Genomic DNA, 22,521 nt, shown 5'->3' on the forward strand with positions numbered 1-22,521 from the left:
TGAGCGCTCCCAGGTGAGCAGGCAAGAGTCTCTGGACAGGCAGGTGGTCACGGCAAGTGACGGCAGAGCCTCCAGGTAGGCTAGCAGGCAGGTAGCAGGTGAGCGCTCCCAGGTGAGCGGGCAAGAGTCTTTGGACAAGCAGGTGGTCACAGCAAGTGACGGCAGAGCCTCCAGGTAGGCTAGCAGGCAGGTATCTGGCAGGTACTTCCTGGTCGGCAGGTGGACTGATCCATAGACAGACAGGCAGGTGCTGGTAGGCAGACTGTCGGACCACAGGATAGCAAGCAGGTAAGCAGATATCAGGCAGGTATCAGGCAGGTATCAAGCAGGAATCTGGCAGGTGACTGGCAGTTAACTGGTAACGGGACCTGAGGGCTGAAGCAGAGTTGAAAGGCTTTGCAACAACATTGCTCGGGCAGCTCCATTTTGGAGGAGGTGCCTTATATATGGTGAAGTCCTCCGGCCATTGGCCGGGGACTCCTTAGGACGGCGCGCGCGGCCCCTTTAAGAGAGGGGGAGTGCACGCGCGCGCGCCCTAAGCACAGAGGCCGGGAAGCAGCGCGCGCTGCCAGCAGAGCGGGAGGAAGCCGCCGTGCACGGAGCGGAGAGGTGAGGGGAACGGCGTCCCTGCCTAGCAGGAGGCAGGGACGCCGACGCTACAGTAATATTCAGAATACCAGAGGGTCTATTGGCAATATCCAGCATCTTAAAATCAACATGGACAAAACTGAATTCTTTATCCTTTCACCACCTCACTCAAATTGTAAATGGCTCCAAAATTACTTCTGTTTCCAAAGTTTGCTTCTTAAGTGTAACTTTGGTGTGGCGACACAAGGGACAGTGGGTGCTCTTGTCCGCTGTCTTGGCTGTCTTCAGAAATACCGCAGGGACCAGGGATGATGCAACTGAAAGCCCATACTCCTTTCCCATGGGTAGAATACTACTCAGATAACACAGGGTGAGGTTATCACAATGGGGTGATACTATATTGGATCACCAACAGTCAATAACATGTAATACAGTCCCAGTAAACACATAAGAGGGTGCAAATGACAGAGTCTCACCCTTTTGCTGGCTCACCAAACATCTGCAACATCTGCAACTTCGGGGCTTCCAGAGCCAACTACCTCAATCAGTAGCACCCCACTTTTGGTGGACACCCACAGAGAGGGGGTAGTGGCAAGCTTTGGAAGCTGACAGAGTCAATTGAGGTATGTGGCCAGGTGACCTGATTGTCCCAACCTGGCTTCTCTCTGTGGGTTCAGTGATGGGCAGTGGAGCAAATCTGTATTCCTCTGGTTTGAGACATGGTGTCTTGGCTGCTGTCCTATAGAGTCTCTGTAGAAGGAGAGACATCCCTTTTATACCCACAGCTGTCCTTCAGGGCATTATCCACAGGTTTGGGTGGAGGTGGGAGGAGATAAGCTCTCATTGTTCGCGTGTTCAATTAACCTGCAGATTTTGTCCTTAAATGTTTGCAGAACAACAAGCTGCAGGGACTGATTCAATAGGTAGTCAGCAGGCATTCATCAAATTAACAAAAAATGATTGCTCAATTAACTTGTGCCTTTATCCCTCAAGCACAGCAGAACAATAGGCTGCAGGGACTGATACAATAGGTAGTCAGCAGGCATTCAACAAATCAACAAACATCAGTTCAATCTACAAGGGTAAGCGTTCAGGCTCATATGCACAATAGCTCATGTACCTGGGCCTACTGAATAATAAGTCCAGCATAATCTAATATATATAATTGTCTTATCCCGTCTGTCTGTCCTTCCATCCAGGAAATCCCGCGTCACTGATTGGTCCGGCCCTAGGCGCTGATCTCCCGACGGTAGGCGCATGGAGGGCAGCGGCGCCACCAATCAGCATTATTGGCGCCAAATTTAAACACCGCTCTGCTGATTGGTCGCGGTCGCCGGCCGCGACCAATCAGCAGTATTGGCGTCAAATTTGAACCTCGCTCTGCTGATTGGTCGCGACCGCCGGCCGGGACCAATCAGCGATATTTTCGCCAAATTTAAACACCGTTTTGCTGACTGGTCGCGGTCGCCGGCCGTGACCAATCAGCATTATTGGTGCCAAATTTAAACCCCTGCTCTGCTGATTGGTCGCGTTCGCAGGCAGCGACAAATTAGCGATATTGGCGTCAAATTTAAACACCGCTCTGCTGATTGGTCGCGGTCACCGGCCGCGACCAATCAGCATTATTGGCGCCAAATTTAAACACCGCTTTGCTGATTGTTCACGGTCACGACTAATCAGCGATTTAGGCGCCAAATTTAAACACGCTCTCCAGTCCTTACTAACCCGGTTCGTTGATTGGTCTCGGCCGCCGCCCACGACCAATCACCGATATTGCCACCAAATTTAAACACCGCTTTGCTGATTGGTCGCGGTTGCCGTCCGTGACCAATCAGCGATTTTGGCGCTAAATTGAAACACCGCTCTGCTGATTGTGCCCGGTCGGCCGCATGCATATTCTAGAATACCTGATGCATTAGAATCGGGCCACCATCTAGCTAAGAATAAATGCAGTGTTGTCACATTTGTTCTCTGGTCTGTGCTTCAAACCTCACATTCAAACACTTACCACTTTCTGTTGCCTCTTAGTCCAAAATATTTTTCAAATATTTATTTTCTCGAGTTTGAATCAACAAAAGTGTTAGTAAATGGCATCATCATCTCCTATCTATACTACTGCAATATCCTCCTTTGTGGCCTTTCATCTTATACTCTCGCACAACTCCAATCTATCCTTAACTCTGCTGCCTGATTATCACTCCTCTCCTCTTATTACTTTTTTGGGTCTTCCCTGTGCCAAGCCCTCCTTTAGCTCTTTGCTGCTGGAGAATCCAGCTCAAAATACTGACAATGACTGACAAAGCATCCCCAACCATTCCTCTCTTTACATCTATGACCTCATAACCCGCTACCTCACAAACATAATCTTTGGACCTCACAAGATGTTCTTATCTGCTCCCATTTTGTCTCCTTCGCTCATAATTATCTCCAAGAATTCTCCCATGTCCATACTCTGTAATTCACTATCCCAGCCCATTAGACTCTCCATGACCTTTAAAATCTGAAAAATGCAGCATGAAAGCCCACTGCCTATGCTAACCACGATGGCACTGCACAACAATATCAGTAGTGCTTACCCTTACTTACTGTATCCTTTCTTTGCAGATTGGTAGGGTCCTGCAATTGTACCTGTTTGTTGGTTAGCCATGTTGTTTGAACCCTGCTATGTATTGGTAAATGATTGCTTTGTAGTGTTAACCTGTTTTTGTATGTACCACTGCGTGGAATTAAAGGCACTATAAATGTATGTTGTCCCTAAATGTATTATTAATACATTTAGGGACAACAGGATCTCCCTAATTATTTTTGGTGGAATGTTGAAATTTTTTTAGAAATTTGCTGAAGCAGGCAATTTCAGGAATTTGAAATTTGAGTCATGCAAATCGCTGCTGTAATTTAACACATTGCAGAAGAATTTATAAGCCAGAGAAGGGTCACATAAACTTGGAAGAGCCGGACAAGCTTTCCCATAATGTCTTATAACTTTCACATCACATAGCATAGCCAATCAGGATGGACCCTCATAGTTTGTATAAAGCAGAAGCAAGGAATTCAACAGACATTTTGTGATGAATCTGGATAATGTGAGGATAGTGTGAGCGTAGTTATAGAGGTATGACTATGGAGAGAAAGCCATAAAACACAATTGTACAGATAGTATGTGACAGCATATTATTCAATAAATATTAATATGAAATGAAAATAGAATAATACATATTTAAATGATTTAATTGGTAGGGATCGATAGAGTGAAGAGCTGGCACCTACTGCTTGCTTAATAACATACGTAATTAGTATTGCTGTACGCATTATGCTGAATTTATGCAGTGGCACACCACTAATGTTGCTGAATGAAAAGAACAAACAAACAAACTCTGTGACTGCCTAACAAAGTGTGTGCGTCACATACAGTGCTTATTTATTTGCACACCGGTTTCTAGCACATAACTGATTATGCCAGGCCTGGGAGGGTTAGGTGAACTTGTATGTATTTTTGTGGATTTCACCCAAAACCTTTAATTTTTGTCCTTTATATTTAATAAAAAATACATCCTGTTATGAATGGATGATATTTCTCTGGAGAGGGATGTTACGTTAGGTAGAGAATCTCTATAGACCTGTATCAGGCATAATAATGGGCTAGAGGTGGTCCATTTCTTCATGTGAAATCAGCAACTAGGGCAGTCTTTAGTTGATCATTGAATTAATGCAATTAATACTCATATGAATATTTTTATTTTTAAGAATGTATTTTATTAACAGAGGCATGGGCATTACCCTGGGCATTGCTTGTGCATCATCAGATGGTAACTGTTTCCTTGAGTATTGGGAGATACAGGGCTTTAGTGATGGCTGCACCAAGGCCGCAAACCATGTGCAGTGCTTGCTTCACTACATCAATGATTTGCCTATTATATGGCAGGGAATTGATTTTCAATTGATCAATTGAGTTCAACTGAAAACAACTTTTGTAATGCTAAATTGACTTTTACATGTAATTTAATTAGCGTGGAGTTTTTGGAAGTATACATTGTAACAAAGGCTGATTAGAAACTACAAACTAACATTCATAGATAATCCCCATCTGTGAAGAACAAAAAAAGGGGAGTATGAATGGGCATCAGACATTCTGAATAGTGTTGAGCCACCCCCGTAGTGTTCGGGCTCGGTTCGGTTCGTCGGACACCGGGATGTTCGAGGAACTGTTCGTCGAACTGTTCGTCGAACACCTTAGAACACCGTCGAACACCGTTAAAACCAATGGCAGGCAAACAAAAACACATAGAAACACATAGAAAACACCTTCAAAGGTGTCCAAAAGCTGACAAACTGCTCAGAAGACGCTTTCTTTAAAAAAGCCGGCCGGCAATTTAGACAAGAACGAATAGAGCCTCACACATAGATTAGATACATAGAAACATGTCAGTCACACATATAAGAAGCACAGTGACAGTGTTGCTTACTGTACTTGTCATTTAGTGTAAAGGATTTTTTTTTAAAAATAATAGTGTTTTCATGCACCGTCTCTTTAAAAAAGCCGGCCGGCAATTCAGCAGCTGTACCCGACAATTTAGAACAGAAAGATAGAGCATCACACATAGATTAGATAGATGGAAACATGTCAGTCACATATATATGAAGTACAGTGACAGTGTTGATTACTGTACTTGTCATTTAGTGTTAAAATAAAGGATTTATTAAAAAAAAAATTGGCGTGGGGTTCCCCGTAATTTTAGTCTCTAGCGGAGGTTAAGCAGACGGCTGGGGCAGATGTTTGAAGCCTGGGAAGGGGGTAATACCCATGGAGCTTCCCAGGCTACTAATATCAGCCCCCAGCTGAATACCTAGCCTTTACTAGCTATTAAAATGGGGGACCCCCAAAAAAATGACATGGGGTCCCCCCTATTTTAATAGCTAGCAAAGGCTAGGCAGACAGCTGGGGGCTGATATTAATAGCCCAGGAAGGGTGCCATGAATATTGGCCCCCTCCCAGGCTAGAAACACCAGCCGTCAGCCGCCCCAGAAATGGCGCATCCATAGGATGCTCCAATTCTGGCACTTAGCCTCGCTCTTCCACGCTGCCCTGGTGCGGTGGCAGGGGGTAATAGGGCTGGGGTTGATGTCAGCTTATAATGCCAGCTGACATCAAGCCCAGGTTAGTAATGGAGAGGCGTCTATAAGACACCCCCATTACTAACCCCATAGTCAAAGTTAAAAAAAAAAAACACAAACACCCAGAATAACGTCCTTTAATTGAAATAAAGACACAATTCTTTATTGTTCTAAATTAAACTATACTGACCATCACGCCCATTCCAGCTGAAGCCAACGATCTCCTGCAATAAAAGAAAAATAATAAAGCAACCTCATCCTTACCTTCCCATGGTTCCCACGATGGCTCCAGCTCTGCTACATCGAGATGACAGGCTGGACCGCAGCAGAACGCTGCCATCCAGCCTGTCATCCCGCAGACACTGAGAAGCGCAGGCATGCTTCCGCTCCTCAGTGTCTGGCTGTGACGGCATAAAGATGAGCCGACAATGAACTCGGCTCACCTCATGTATGTCACTGACAGCGTGGGAGAATTCTCACGCTGAAGCGCTGAGTGCAGGAGAATTTTCCCACGCTGTCAGTGACGTGCATGAGGCTGATATTTAAATTTGGCGCACAAATCGGTGATTGGTCGCGGGCAGCGTCCGCGACCAATCAGCACGGTAGTGTTTAACTTTGGCGGCAAGATCAGTGATTGGTCGCGCGCCAAGACCGCGACCAATCACCGATTTGGGCGCCACATTTAAATATCGGCCGCGACCAATCAGCACAGCGTTGTTTAAATGTGGATCCAAGATCGGTGATTGGTCGCGGCCGATATTTAAATGTGGCGCCCAAATCGGTGATTGGTCGCGGTCTTGGCGTGCGACCAATCACTGATCTTGCCGCCAAAGTTAAACACTACCATGCTGATTGGTCGCGGACGCTGCCCGCGACCAATCACCGATTTGTGCGCCAAATTTAAATATCCGACCAATCAGCACAGTAGTGTTTAACTTTGGCGGCAAGATCAGTGATTGGTCGCGGTCAAGACTGCGACCAATCACCGATTTGTGCCGCACATTTAAATAGCGGCTGCGACCAATTGGATGTCAGCGCCGCTCCCTGGTCCTCCCTTCACGCCCTAGCCGCATGGATGTCAGCGGCGCTGCCTGTGCGGATACTTCCGCTGCGAGAACCCGGGACATGAGCGGGCGCTCGCAGCAGAAGTATCCCGACCCGCAGCGCCGCTCCCCGGTCCTCCCTTCACACCCTAGCCGCTGATGTCCCCACAGTATCCGCATGGTGTTACAAAGATCCGGACATTTGTGTTAAAAATCGCTGATTGGTCGCTGGCGCTGCCCGCGACCAATCACCGATTTGGGCGCCAAATTTAAATATCCTCCGCGACCAATCACCGATCTTGGCTCCACATTTAAACACCGCTGTACTGATTGGTCGCGGACGCTATTTAAATGTGGCGCCAAAATCGGTGATTGGTCGCGCCCAGCGTCGGCGACCAATCAGCACAGCGGTGTTTAAATGTGGAGCCAAGATTGGTGATTGGTTGCGGCCGATATTTAAATTTGGCGCCCAAATCGGTGATTGGTCGCGGGCAGCGCCCGCGACCAATCGGCGACTTTTAACACAAATGTCCGGATCTTTGTAACACCATGCGGATACTGTGGGGACATCAGCGGCTAGGGTGTCAAGGGAGGACCGGGGAGCGGTGCTGCGGGTCGGGATACTTCTGCTGCGAGCAGTCGCTCATCTCCCGGCTTCTCGCAACGGAAGTATCCGACCAGGCAGCGGCGCTCCCCGGTCCTCACCAATACGATTAGCTGATTGGTCGCGTGCGGAGAGAGCGACCAATCAGTGATCTTGGCGCTAAAGTTAAACACCGCTCTGCTGATTGGTCGCGGACGCTGCCCGCGACCAATCACCGATTTGGGCGCCACATTTAAATAGCGGCCGCGACCAATCAGCGAGCTTGGCGCCAAATTTAAACAACGCTCTGCTGATTGGTCGCGGACGCCAGACGCGTCCAATCAGTGAGATTGGCGCCAAATTTAAACAACGCTCTGCTGATTGGCGCCAAATTTAAACCCCGCTCTGCTAATTGGTCGCGGATGCCGGCCGCGGCTAATCAGCATTATTGGCGCCAAATTTAAACACCGCTCTGCTGATTGATAGCGATCGCCGTCCGCGACCAATCAGTAGTATTGGCGCCAAATTTAAACCCTGCTCGGCTGATTGGTCAAGGTTGCCGGCCGCGACCAATCAGCAGTATTGGCGCCAAATTTAAACCCCGCTCTACTGATTGGTCACAGTTGCCTTCCGAGATCAATCAGCGATTTTGACGCCAAATTTAAACACCGCTCTGCTGATTGGTCGCGGCCGGCGATTGCGACCAATCAGCATTATTGGTGCCAAATTTAAACCCCGCTCTGCTGATTGGTCGTGACCGCCGGCCGCGACTAATCAACATTGTTGCCGCCAAATTTAAACACCGCTCTGCTGAATGGTCGAGGTCGTGACCAATCACCATTATTGGCGCCAAATTTAAACACCGCTTTGCTGATTGGTCGCGACCACAACCTATCAGCATTATTGGCGCAAAATTTAAACCCCGCTCTGCTGATTAGTCGCGACCGCCGGCCGTGACCAATCAGTGATATAGTCACCAAATTTCAACACCGCTTTGCTGATTGGTCGTGGTTGCTGGCCGCGACCAGTCAGCGATTTTGGCGCCAAATTTAAACACCGCTCTGCTGATTGCGCCGGGTCTGCCGCATACATATTCTAGAATACCCGATGCGTTAGAATCGGGCCACCATCTAGTTTCATGAAATAATTTAAAAAAAAATTGACGTGGGGCTTCGCACTATATTTGTGTCCAGCCAGGTACAGCAGGCAGGAACGGGCTGCCCCCAACCACCAGCTGCCTATTTGTACCTGGCCGGACACAACAATATAGGGAAGCCCTTTTTTTCTTAATTATTTCATGAATTTCATGAAATAATTTAAAAAAAAAATACGTGGGGCTTCGCCCTATTTTTGTGTCCAGCCAGGTACAACTAGGCAGCTGGGGGCTGGAATCTGCAGCGCAGGGAGGCCCAAGCTTTCTGGGTCCCCCCAGCTGCAAATTGCAGTCCGCAGCCACCCCGGAAAATGGCGCGTTCATAGAAGCGCCATCTTCTGGCGCTGTACCCAACTCATCCAGGGCCCTGGTGCGGTGGCTCACTGGGTAATAAAGGGGTTAGGGCCAGCTTGGCATTATCAGCTGGCCCTAAGCCCGAAATTCATGGGGTCACGCCAATATTAGACATGACCACCATGAATTTCTAGTAAAGTATTTAAAAAAAACACAACACCCAGAAAAAAGTCCTTTAATTGAAATAAACACACAATTCTTTATTGTTCTAAATTAAACTATACTTACCATCACGCCCATTCCAGCTTAAGCCAACGATCTCCTGCAATAAAAGTAAAATAATAAACCAACCTCATCCTTACCTTTCCATGGTTCCCAGACAGCTTCAGCTCTGCTACATCGAGATGACAGGCTGGACCGCAGCAGAACGCTGCCATCCAGCCTGTCATCCCGCAGACACTGAGAAGCACAGGCATGCTTGCGCTCCTCAGTGTCTCGCTGTGACGGCATAAAGATGAGCCGACAATGAACTCGGCTCACCTCATGCACGTCACTGACAGCGTGGGAGAATTCTCCTGCACTCAGCGCTTCAGCGTGAGAATTTTCCCACGCTGTCAGTGACGTGCATGAGGTGAGCTGAGTTCATTGGACATGAATGAGCTCACCTCATGCACGTCACTGACAGTGTGGGAAAATTCTCACGCTGAAGCGCTGAGTGCAGAAGAATTTTCCACGCTGTTAGTGATGTACATGAGGTCAGCTGAGTTCAATGGACATGAATGAGCTCACCTCATGCACGTCACTGACAGCGTGGGAAAATTCTCCTGCACTCAACGCTTCAGCGTGAGAATTTTCCCACGCTGTCAGTGACGTGCATGAGGTGAGCCGAGTTCATTGGACATGAATGAGCTCACCTCATGCACGTCACTGACAGTGTGGGAAAATTCTCACGCTGAAGCGCTGAGTGCAGGAGAATTTTCCACGCTGTCAGTGACGTACATGAGGTCAGCTGAGTTCAATGGACATGAATGAGCTCACCTCATGCACGTCACTGACAGCGTGGGAAAATTCTCCTGCACTCAGCGCTTCAGCGTGAGAATTTTCCCACGCTTTCAGTGACGTGCATGAGGTGAGCCGAGTTCATGTCCAATGAACTCGGCTCACCTCATGCACGTCACTGACAGCGTGGGAAAATTCTCACGCTGAAGAGCTGAGTGCAGGAGAATTCTCCCACGCTGTCAGTGACGTGCATGAGGTGAGCCGAGTTCATTGTCGGCTCATCTTTATGCCGTCACAGCGAGACACTGAGGAGCGCAAGCATGCCTGTGCTTCTCAGTGTCTGCGGGATGACAGGCTGGATGGCAGCGTTCTGCTGCGGTCCAGCCTGTCATCTCAATGTAGCAGAGCTGAAGCTGTCCTGGGAACCATGGAAAGGTAAGGATGGGGTTGCTTTATTATTTTACTTTTATTGCAGGAGATCGTTGGCTTCAGCTGGAATGGGCGTGGTGGTAAGTATGGTTTAATTTAGAACAATAAAGGATTGTGTCTTTATTTCAATTAAAGGACTTTATTCTGGGTGTTTGTGTTTTCTTTTAACTTTGACTATGGGGTTAGTAATGGGGGTGTCTTATAGACGCCTCTCCATTACTAACCTGGGCTTGATGTCAGCTGGCATTATAAGCTGACATCAACCCCAGCCCTATTACCCCACTGCCACCGCTACAGGACAGTGGGAAGAGCGAGGCTAAGTGCCAGAATTGGCGCATCCTATGGATGCGCCATTTCTGGGGCGGCTGACGGCTGGTGTTTCTAGCCTGGGAGGGGGCCAATATTCATGGCACCCTTCCTGGGCTATTAATATCAGCCCCCAGCTGTCTGCCTAGCCTTTGCTAGCTATTAAAATAGGGGGGACCCCACGTCATTTTTTGGGGGGGGTCCCCCATTTTAATAGCTAGTAAAGGCTAGGTATTCCGCTGGGGGCTGATATTAGTAGCCTGGGAAGTTCCGTGGGTATTACCCCCTTCCCATGCTTCAAACATCTGCCCCAGCTGTCTGCTTAACCTCCGCTAGAGCCTAAAATTACGGAGAACCCCACGCCAATTTTTTTTTAAATAAATCCTTTATTTTAACACTAAATGACAAGTACAGTAATCAACACTATCACTGTACTTCTTATATATGTGACTGACATGTTTCTATCTATCTAATCTATGTGTGATGCTCTATTCCTTCTATTCTAAATTGTCGGGTACAGATGCTGAAATGCCGGCCGGCTTTTTTAAAGAGACAGTGCATGAAAACACTATTATTTTTTTTAATAAATCCTTTACACTAAATGACAAGTACAGTAAGCAACACTGTCACTGTACTTCATATATATGTGACTGACATGTTTCTATCTATCTAATCTATGTGTGATGCTCTATTCTTTCTGTTATAAATTGTCGGGTACCGGTGTATGCCGCTGCTGAATTGCCGGCTTTTCATGTTTCACTGTGAGCACTGTTCCCATCGATTTGGGCAATCACTGTAATGCCACAACCACCATGGCTGTGGCATTACAGTGAGTGGCAGACAATCACTGCATGATTGGTGCTCTAAATAGCGCCAGACATGCAGGACACGCTTTTGGTGCACGAACAGTTATCGAACATAACCTCGAACAGCCGAATTTTTTGCAAATCGTTCGGGTTCGTCGAACAACGCGAACACCGCCCAAAACAGCTCGAATTTGAGATTGGCGAACAGTTCTAGTCGAACACCGCTCATCTCTAATTCTGAATAAAGAGGTTAATACCAATAAGTAATAGTTATTGAAAAAATTATAAACTTTATTAAATACCACACACAAGCACCAAAAAATTAAACCATAATTAACAAGGAAGACAAAGGCATTAGATGCAATCACCTTATAAAAGGTACGTATATAAATATACGTAAATATGAGATTTCTGGTGGATGCAAGATTATGAATGATATTGCATAGCTAGAAAATATATAAATGCAAAAAACATATATTAAATCCCTAGGGTAAGAATTGTACCCCTATTTAACTGTAATATGTATAACATAGCAAATAAAGCTTTAAAAATAATGCCAATGGAAGGGATACCCAATAGGAATAATAATCAAAAAACATACCACGAGTATCCACGGGGGGAAATAGAAAAAGGAACCCTACACATTACCCCACATGAACATGGCTTCCTCAGGAGTGCAATGCTAGTGCTTAATCATGAGTGGTATAAATAGCAAACAATGAACCTGTCAATCTATCAGCTGCCGGAAATCAAGAAAATTTTGCAAATTGTCTCTTCAGAGAGGAAGAGGACCAGAACTCTAGTGCCACCTACAGGAAGTAGCAATTCTAAAAGTCAATAGTGACCCTTTAATGAGCCTTATCACATGACTTAGGATATAAACCAGAACAAGAAACTCAATTTGCAGACACTATGTTTTAGCTGGGTGAGTGTGAGTTTGAGTTCTGGTTTGGCTGGGTGAGAGGCGTCAGACAGTATCTAAGAGGTAATATTTCTCCTTACGGAGAGCGACATGCTAAGCATGCCACGGTGAGGAGACTTTTGTTTCAACTTTGTGTTTATTAAACATTTTTCATAAAAAAGACATTGTCATTCATTTTGCAAATAGATGAGGTACAGAGTCAGAGTGGAGAGACAATGATATGGAAAATAAACAGTAACAGTAAAGGGAGTAAATATATAACTCTAGAGTTCTCTCTTTGATCTTGAAGTGAAACGTAGAATGTAAACAAAGCTCCACATGACATGGTGAACATTCCTCACAGGTACACAATATCTGTCATTATTACAGGTTAGTGAGAACATAGCAATGAACTTCCAAACATAGAAGGGTTATAGACGGAAACGTTCTCTAAACAGGTCCCATAATCCCCATATTTTTTCGAAACCATCTCCAGTGTTGTGAAGGTTTGCAGTCATTTTTTCCATAAGGTGGATGTCGCTAATTCTAGTGTAAAGGTCAGAAATCACGGGAGCAATGGGTTTTTGCCAGAATAGCGGGATCAAACATTTAGCAGCCGTCAGTAAATGCAGTAATAATTTACTTTTTGATTTTTCTAGTCCTCTAGGGGTGAGATTCAGCATATATATATGTGGGTCTAGGGGTTTATAAACCCCAAGGATGTCACTTAGCAACTGTTCAACTTTTTCCCAATAGTTTAGTATCCCTGGACATGACCAGTGTATGTGGAAAAGGGATGCCCCATTGGCACCACATCTCCAGCAAATATTTGGGATGGTATGATTCATTTTGTGAAGTAGTTCTGGAGTGTGATACCAGTGCATCAGGATCTTTATCTGGTTTTCTTTATAAAGGGTGTTGGCAGAGGATTTGTAGGCCCGAGACCAAATCATTTGCCATTGTTGGATAGTTAGTGCATGGCCTAGCCAGCTTTCCCATCTGGACATGTAGGAGTGTTGGACATTAAGTAATTGGGTCGGGGTTTGCAAAATAGAATATATGTCTGAGATTAGTCCCTTGGTCGAAGGGACGCCGGCGCATAACTGCTGAAATCTAGATGGGGTGAGGGATTCCGGTGGGCAAAAATTAGATCTGAAATAGTGGATTATCTGCTGGTATGAGTAGAATAAGGTTCGTGGTAGTTTGTATTTATCAGCCAGATCAGTAAAAGGTTTAAATTTCCTGGTCAGAGGGTCCTTCAGATCCTTTAAACAAAAAAGACCTGCTTTTGCCAAGGTGGCAACCATTCCTGCTGAGAAGAGATATGGTAGATGCGGGTTATACAGGAATGGGGTCATGAAGGATGAATGGGGCGCTAGCTGAAATTTCATCCTCGAGGACCTCCAAATCTCCCTGGTGAATGCCATAGGGCCTAAAAGTGCTGTTGTGAGTATGTCATTAGGTGGACCCCATATCAGGGACGCCAGGTGATAAGGGGCTAACCACAGCTTTTCAATTTCCGTCCATTTATTGTAGGCAAGAAGTTTTGACCAGGAAGGGATATGGCGCAAATGGGTCATGTACTAGTATTTAACAATATCGGAGCAATTTAATCCTCCTTGCGATTTAGGGGCACATAGTACCGATCTAGGAATACTCTAGGAAGTTTCGTCCGGGTGGATGAGATGTCAAGATCAGGGGAGCGTGGTCAGACCAAGAGATGGTCCCTATAGTCGCCCGCTTCAGGAATCGTAGCTGCCTCACGTTACCAAAAAAGTAGTCTATTCGACTATGGGACTGATGAGGGTGAGAGTAAAATTTAAGTTGCCTAGCTGTTGGGTTATCTACCCTCCACAAATCGTAGAGTCCATGTTTAAGTAGTAATCTCCAGAATTGCAACGAGTCGTGTACACTTCTCCGATGTGAGTCAGGGGTGGGTCGAATGTACAGTCTGTCAGAGTTATCAGAGAAAGCAAGATTAAAATCCCCACCAATAATATGCATGCAATTCCGGTCAGGATTGAGTTTATTCAGGACAGAGGTGAGGAAGGATATCTGACCGGTATAAGGGGCATATATATTGCATAAGAGAACCTGGATTCCGTCAATGTCTCCCATAAGTATTATGTATCATCCTAGTGGGTCTAGACAAGTGGTTCGGATCTGGAGTCTACAGTGCCGGGAAATCAGGACAGCTACCCCCTGCCTTTTTCGATTGTGAGGATGCCGAGTAAGCTCGGGGAAACCAGTTTTGTGCAAATTTAAATGTTCCAGTGTTAGTCAAATGGGTCTCTTGTAGAAATATGACCTTAGCGTTAGATTCCCTCTTATCTTTCAAGGCAAATCTCCGCTTAATAGGGGAGTTGAGACCTTCAAAGTGAGTAATCTAACCATATTCAAAGTTAATACGGATCTGCGGTGGAGGTTTACGTTTCAATTGGGAAGTCTCTCGAATTTCTACTATCATATTTAGAGGAACTCTCGATACAGTAACATAGTTGACGCATTTAAAACCTAGAGGGAAAATAAGTGTAGTAACATTACAAATATAGTTGTTAGCCAGGTACCAAGCAACTTTGGACCGAGTACAAGAGTAGGACATTTGGATTGGAAAATCCTAGCATAGACGGGTTATAAATATTCTGCTACCTCTTTTTAGGGGGGTGCGAATAATTAGGGTCCATTCTATTATCGGGGGATGGACAAGTCACCACTGGGAGTAATAAAGGAAGAAGTATGTTCTAATGGGTTCTTCCACCCCAGGGATGTTAACAGGATCGAGCCCACCAGTATGGGGAGATAAGGTATAGCTCAATAATGGAGACCCCTCCAGGAGGGAGGGAAAGGGAGGGATGGTAGGGTTAGAGATTGGAGATAAAGAGGCAGGAAGAGGAAATAAGGGGGGGGTTAAGGGATGGTTAAGGGATGGGGAGAGAGGGAGAAAAAAAAAAGGGGGGGTGAGCGGGGGGAAGGGAGGAAAGAGGGAAAGGAAATAAAAAGAAGGGGATAATATAGGGGAAATATATGCAACGCAGGTGACATCCTGAAAGAGGAAAAATTAGATGATTAAGACCATTACTAAAGTTCTAGTTTTCAGGCGTTTCTGTTCACGTTTCCCGCTCATCTTTTCCTCGAGTAGACTGACTGCCAAGTTGGCTGGAGGGGCGCAGAAAACGTTGGAGTCATCCAGTCCGGTAAATCTGGTGGGTCAAGGTTGAAGGCTTTACAGAAAGCAGGCAGATCTTCTGGGTATCTCAGTGTCGCATGCGTGGTGCCCTGTCGTGCCGACAAGCTAAATGAAAAACCCCATTTGTAGGGAATGTTTTTGTCTCGTAATAGATTAAGTAGGGGTTTCAATGCACGGCGACGCTGAAGCGCAATCCAAGACAAATCTTGAAAGAGGTCAACCTTGGTTCCCTTGAAGGTAGGCTGTTTGGAGGCATATGCCTTGGCCATTATATGACAAATAACGTCTCTCGGGGTTCCTTTGAGATTTTTCGCTCTCAGTGCTCTATGGGCTCTGTCCATAGGTATAGGCTGGTCCAGAGGGCGGTGGAGAATAGAGTTGAAGATTGTTTGGAGGGTACTCACTACATCCTCTTTTTCATGGACTTCAGGAATCCCTCTAAGCCTGATGTTATGTCTCCGGCCTCTGTTATCGAGGTCTTCGACATGGCGCTGTAAGTCCCCAATGACTTTTGTCTGCGAGGTCACCATAGATTGCAATTGGCCAATGACCTGTCTTGCAGCGGTGTGGTCCTCTTCTAATTGGTGGAATCTGTGGGACAGTTCAGCTACCTCTTTGCGCACTGCTGCGACCTCAGTGTGACAGGCATTTTTTACTTCTTGAACAAGATTTTGAAAGTCTTTTTTTGTAGGGATATGTTGAATAAATGCCCACCAATCCTGAGGGGGTTGCATTGGGGTGGAGGAATTAGTGGCTTGGAGAGGGGGTGTAAAATCACAAATATGAACATTGTCTAAGAGGGACTCATGTTGCGAAGTAATAGCCTCAGTGTCAATCTCTCCATCCTCAGAAGCATGCCAGTGTTGGGGAGTCAGTTTAGGGGCTTTAGGTCCTCTCTGCGGCCTGGGGGGGATCCAAGAAATCCCTCTCCAGCTGATGCAAAGAATGGGCTTCCCCCGACAGACTGAGGGCAGGAGAGGGAAGCAATGGTGGTCTGGGCTCAGATGCTGAGGCACGGGCCACAGCAGTAGTATGGCCAGGGAGATAGCACACTCCCATCCCAGGGCTGCTATTTGAGGCGTCCGATCCACAGTCCCAGCAGGGATTTCCCCCAGGGCCCCCCTCGGCCCCCCCATTAGATTCCATGTTCGGGTGGAGATCCATCAGATAGTGGGGGGGAGGGGGTCCCCTCTCACCTCCGGCATCTCCATCCAGTCGGCATGTGAAGGTGTAGCAGCCAAATCCAGATCCTCGGAGCGGTGCGGCAGGCTCTGCCAGTCTCTCTGCTCTCCCCTGCTGGCTCTATGCTACAGGTGGGAGATCCGAGGAAGGAGAAGGGTGGAGCCACAGCGTCCCGCGCCATCTTTGTGGACGAGCACAGCGAGGACTCACCATGTTGCCCCTCAGCTTCCGGACGGCAGCCTCCCTCCGTACCGGTCTGCGGGCCGCTTGCCCGGATGCATCGAGGCACACCGATTTCTTGGTGAGTGACAGGCAGATTGCTGTCGGCATGTCAGTGCTGCTGTATGGTGGGGACGGTGGAGAGGTTTCCCGGGCCTCCCGTCTAAAGAAGTCATCCAGGGTCAACGGCGTTGGCGCCTCTGGGCCCTTGGGGGTCTTGGGCTGCCGTTTTTTCCCCAAGGTAGGCGAAGTGCTAAAATTAAAAGTGCAAATTCAAGTACTGGGGTATGGAGCTCTCCTCACCCACGTCTTCCCATGTGGACTTCCGGTCACGCCCCTGGTGAGGGGACTTTTAAAGCGCAATGCTCCTCTGGGAAATATGCAAGTTGCAAATAATTCTTGTGAACTGAAAATTGAATTTAGTGGCAAGTGGGTTGACTGTGGCTGTACACGAAGCAATGCAAAATAACAATAACCTACCCTATGATGCTCCAGCAGTGTGGGAAGTGGTGCCTGGCAAGCTTCTTCTTTTTTTTTTTTTTTTCAAGCTGAAAATTGAATTTCAAAATGTTTAAATTCATGTGAAATCGCAAATTTCAGGAAATTCTACTAAAACTCGATCCTTCACGGATCGATCCACTCATCTCTAATATCAGCATGGAAAATCACCTTGTTCTCCATAGTTACAAATGAAGACAGAGGTAATTGGACTCAGTAAAAAAAACACTAACATTGCATGTCTCATTCAAGTCCTGAGGGAATAAATCCAAAAGAATTTCTCTTTGCAATAGTTTGATTTTTAAATAGACTAGGGATTAACAAAAAGCACACATAGGGCATTAACCAAATAGAAAGTGATTTTATGGCATTTTTTTGCACTCACATTGTGATGCTGTGAAACCCCAGCAATTTAATCACTTTAGATAGCAATAACCCTAAGCTGCTCAGCTGGTTTGATAAACCAACGTCTATATGTACCAAAGGCAGGAATGCAGGTGTGGTAAGAAGTGTTGAGCCACCCCCGTAGTGTTCGAGTTCAGTTCGGTTCGTCGAACACCCGTATGTTCGCCGAACTGTTCGTCAAACTGTTCGTCGAACACCGTCGAACACCGTTAAAACCAATGGCAGGCAAACAAAAACACATAGAAACACATAGAAAACACTTTCAAAGGTGTCCAAAAGCTGACAAACTGCTCAGAAGACACAACTAACACATGGAAAAGTGACAAGTACATATAGTCATGCGAAAAGAAAAGATGTGGAGGATTAAAAGGAGGGGGAGACACAGATATAGGCATGTCATGCCCTTCTAAAACCAAAAAAGTGCGAAGCAGACACGGCCAGTCGATTCCTGCCCGTGCGACCTCCGTGTCGCCGGGTTTGTGCCAGAGCTGCGGTGGACCCTGACTAGTGTTGAGCCACCCCCGTAGTGTTCGAGTTCGGTTCGGTTCGTCGAACACTCGTGTGTTCGCCGAACTGTTCGTCGAACTGTTCGTCGAACACCTTCGAACACCGTTAAAACCAATGGCAGGCAAACAAAAACACATAGAAACACATAGAAAACACCTTCAAAGGTGTCCAAAAGCTGACAAACTGCTCAGAAGACATAACTAACACATGGAAAAGTGACAAGTACATATAGTTATGCGAAAATAAAAGAGGTGGAGGAGTAAAAGGAGGGGGAGACACAGATATAGACATGTCATGCCCTTCTAAAATCCAAAAAGTGAGAAGCCGACACGGCCAGTCCTGCTCCTGCCCGTGCCACCTCCGTGTCGCCGGGATTGTGCCAGAGCCGCGGTGAACCCTGATGGCCAGCCCCCCTCTCCCAATACTGGTGCCTGTCCGCTGGTGGGTCGAGCGAGCCCCCCTGTGGTGGAGGCAGCTCTAAGCTTTTTAATTTAAATTCTCTCTCTAATTTGAATGAATACACTTTAAATCCATTTACAAGGATCTATTGGAGGGCAAGTCTCATGCCAGCAGCCACGTAATTCCAGCTCCAGTAGCGTCCACTAAAGCTGCTGCAGTTAAAAAGCTTTTATAAGGATCGAGCTCGGCTGTCCACCGCAAGGCATCCTACTGCCAGTCCCAGCCCCTATGCCTTGGGGTGCCTCCTGATGCTCTTCACTGAGTATCCCATGGTCCCGAAGCATTTCCTTTGAAAAAATTAAGTGTCTAAACTACAGGTGGTGTAGCTTGCTTAACAGCCGGGATAATCCGCTGACTAGCAGACACTGCTACTAGGCACAAAGTATTTCCTGGGCTAGATGCAGTTAAAAATTTGTAATTAGATACTCTCGTTGGATGCTGAGAAAGCATTCCATAGAGTCTCCTGGCACGCCATATATGATTCTCTTAAAAAGCTTGGGGTAGGGGTCTAGGGGACCCTTTTATAGCCAAAATCACGGCCCTGTATCACAATACGTCACCTAGGGTGAAGATAAATGGAACTGTAGCACCCTGAGGGCTCGGTTGCTACAGAGGTATTGCACCTCACCCAGAGGTGTGATATCTCACTCTCAGGTAAGGATGGAGTGTGGATCAGGACCCGACACCTGCATGCATTACACCACATTGCCGTGGGGCAGGGCGACCAATATGCCTCTGAGATGGGCACGACAGTCCCTGTCCCTGGCTGGAGTGGGGGGAGGGAACACTGAGGAAGGGGAACCCTGTAGTGCAGGAGCAGGGAGGAAGCAGTTCCTGGGTGCATTGAGAAGGGAGTATAAAAGGTGGGCACCATCTTAGTTCAGTGCAGAGAAGTCTGAGCAGAAGTGGCAGGGAGCAGGGGCTCTGCAGGAGCTCTGCTCCGGAGGCGGGCCTAGTAACAGAGGCCCAGGCCTGGAAGAGGGAGAAGGAAGGAAGAGGAGTGGAGAAGGCTCCAGGAACGAGGAATGAAGGGATCCCAGGGGTGCGGACGGGCGAGTCGCCACCGCACGCCCGAATCCACCTGCGTGGAGGGGTCAGGCCAAAGGGGGAGACCGGTCCCCGAAACTAGTGGAGGCAGGAAACGACCCTCAGCTAGAAACCGGAGGCTGTGACATTTTATGTGGCGCAGCCCCTCGCTACACCCGCTAGGAAGGCACCACATAGGGTCAGGGAAACTGGCGCCAAGTTTACCAAGAGGAGGCCCGAGGCAGCCAGACAGAAGGGTTGGTAAGAAAGGCCAGACAAAGGACACACAAAGGGGGTCCTGTGAAGCGCTCCAAAGTTATCTGGGAGTTGTCTGAGCCCCTCACCTGGTGAGCACAGTACGACGTGGGCAGCCGTTACCTGCAGACATGGTCTGGATAATAAGAACTGTGAGTAAAGGCCCTGGACTGCATCACTGACTCCGTGTCGTTACTGCTGCTGCCCTGCACCATCACCCCCATCCTCCGCATAAACTGCCCTGAGACTATACTCCTCCCGTGGGGAGTTATGCTACGCTCTGCTGCACACACAACACCAGCCTCAGCGGTCTGCCCTGCAGCGGCGGTTCACTCTGACCGCAATCCACGGGTGGCGTAGTCAGACATTTAAACATCAAAATCACATAAATAGTTCCGCCACTGGTTTGACCACCCTGAGCCACGGAACCGGGTCGCCGCCACGAAGACTACAACCACCAGCATCCACCAAAAAGGGTCCGGCTCCGGGTGTCCCAAGGCCCAGGGGGTGCATCAGAACATTTTCATCACCTTTCACAATCACCAATGGGACAAGTCAGGGATGTCCTCTGTCCCCTCTCTTATACATCCTAGTGACGGAGCACCTGCTCTCATCAATTCGCCATAACCCCAATATTAGGTGGATTGAGGTGGGAGGCACCGAGTACAAGTGCTCTCTATTTGCTGATGATGTCCTAGTATATATCACTCAATCACATATATCCATCCATGCTGTTATGGCTGAAATAGATCACTTTGTTACATGGTCAAATTTAAAAATCAATGCAGCGAAGTCTGAGGCCCTCGATGTCTCCCTCCCCAAATCCATATAGGATTCCATCCAGTCCAACTTTCCCTTTGCCTGGCCCTCACAGGGTATCAAATACTTAGGAATTCCTATTCATAGAGACCTCTCCCATCTATGTTATCTTAATTTTGGGCCCTTTATTGAACAACTCCATACAGACCACGGTTGGCAGGTTAGAACTGTAAGATTCACTACGTGAACCACTGGTGTTTTGTGGAAAAGCACATGTACACTGCGTTCCAAATTATTATGCAAAAAGTGTTTAGGAGTGATAAGGGAAGAATTTGTTTGTTTGTCAGTTAAACTCATTGATGGTGATGTGTGTCAGGGCTCTTTATATCACTGTAAGCAATTGCAGACACCTGTGCTAATTAGTTTGGCAGGTGTGTCCAATGAAAGGCAAGACTACTTAAGAAGGCTGTCTCACATTATTAAGCAGCCTACATTTTCTGCCAAAATGGGAAAGAAAAAGGATGTGTCGGCTGCTGAGAAGCAACAAATTGTGGAGTGTTTAGGTCAAGGCATGACTACAATCAACATTGTGCGATGATCAGGATGAAGTGTCTTGGCAATCAAGAAGTATGTAGCTGATTCACAGTACACACGTGTGCGTGCTGATAAGGGCAAATTGAGGACTCTTTCCTACAGGCAATTACGTCAGGTTGAAAGAGCAGCGGCAAAAAAGCCTTGTCATAGCAGCAGACAAGTTTTTGAAGCTGCTTGTGCCTCCAACGTCCCCCGAACAACAAGATGCAGGGTCCTTCAGAGGTTTGCAGCTGTGCATACGCCATCCTGTCGACCTCCTCTATCCACTTCACACAAGCAGAAACGGCTCCAGTGGGCCAAACATTACATGAAGACTGATTTCAAAACTGTTTTGTTCACGGATGAGTGCCGTGCAGCGCTCGATGGTCCAGATGGATGGAGTGGAGGATGGCTGGTTGATGGACACCCCACGCAAACACGGCTACAGCGCCAACAAGGAGGAGGTGGAGTAATGTTTTGGCCTGGAATCATGAGTAGAGAGAGATTGTCGGCCCGTTTAGGATCCCTGAAGGCGCTAAAGATGAACTCCATAATGTATGTGGATTTTCTCAAACAGCACTTCCTGCCATGGTTCAAGAAGAAGAACCGTGTATTTCACAGCAAGATCATTTTTCTGCATGATAATGCACCATCTCATGCTGCACATAAAACATCTGCATCTCTGGCTGATATGGGCATAAAAGGGGACAAACTTATGGTGTGACCCCCATGCTCCCCTGACCTGTACCCCATTCAGAACCTTTGGAGCATCATTAAAAGGAGTGTCTATGATGGCGGGAGGCAGTTCACATCTAAGCAACAGCTCTGGGAGGGTATTCTGTCCTCATGCAAAACAATTGAAGCAGAAACCATCCAAAACCTGACAAATTCAATGGACGAGAGAGTTCAGAAGCTCCTTTTGAAGAAGGGGTCCTATGTGAAAATGTAACATCACCTAGAATAAAGTTTTGAGTTGAAAACTGTTTGATTTCAGTTTCTAACAACCTGCTAATGCTTATAATTTCAAAAATGACCATTTTTTTGGTCTTTATTAAAATGAAAAGGTTGATCGAAAAGTTTGGGGGATCTAAGAGTGTGGCAACCCAGTAGTCATGATTACTTCGAATTCTGACAATATGAGGGTCATGCTGCAGGTAGTGCAGCAAGAAGGCACTTATGTGTCTTGCGCATCTCGGAGCCCCAAAATTATTTTCCGGGCTAGATGCAGCTAAAAATT

This window comes from Phyllobates terribilis, unplaced genomic scaffold, assembly GCF_046119375.1.
Source record: "Phyllobates terribilis strain yellow unplaced genomic scaffold, ASM4611937v1 Scaffold_4__5_contigs__length_816908805, whole genome shotgun sequence".
NCBI classification, from domain to species: Eukaryota; Metazoa; Chordata; class Amphibia; order Anura; family Dendrobatidae; genus Phyllobates; species Phyllobates terribilis.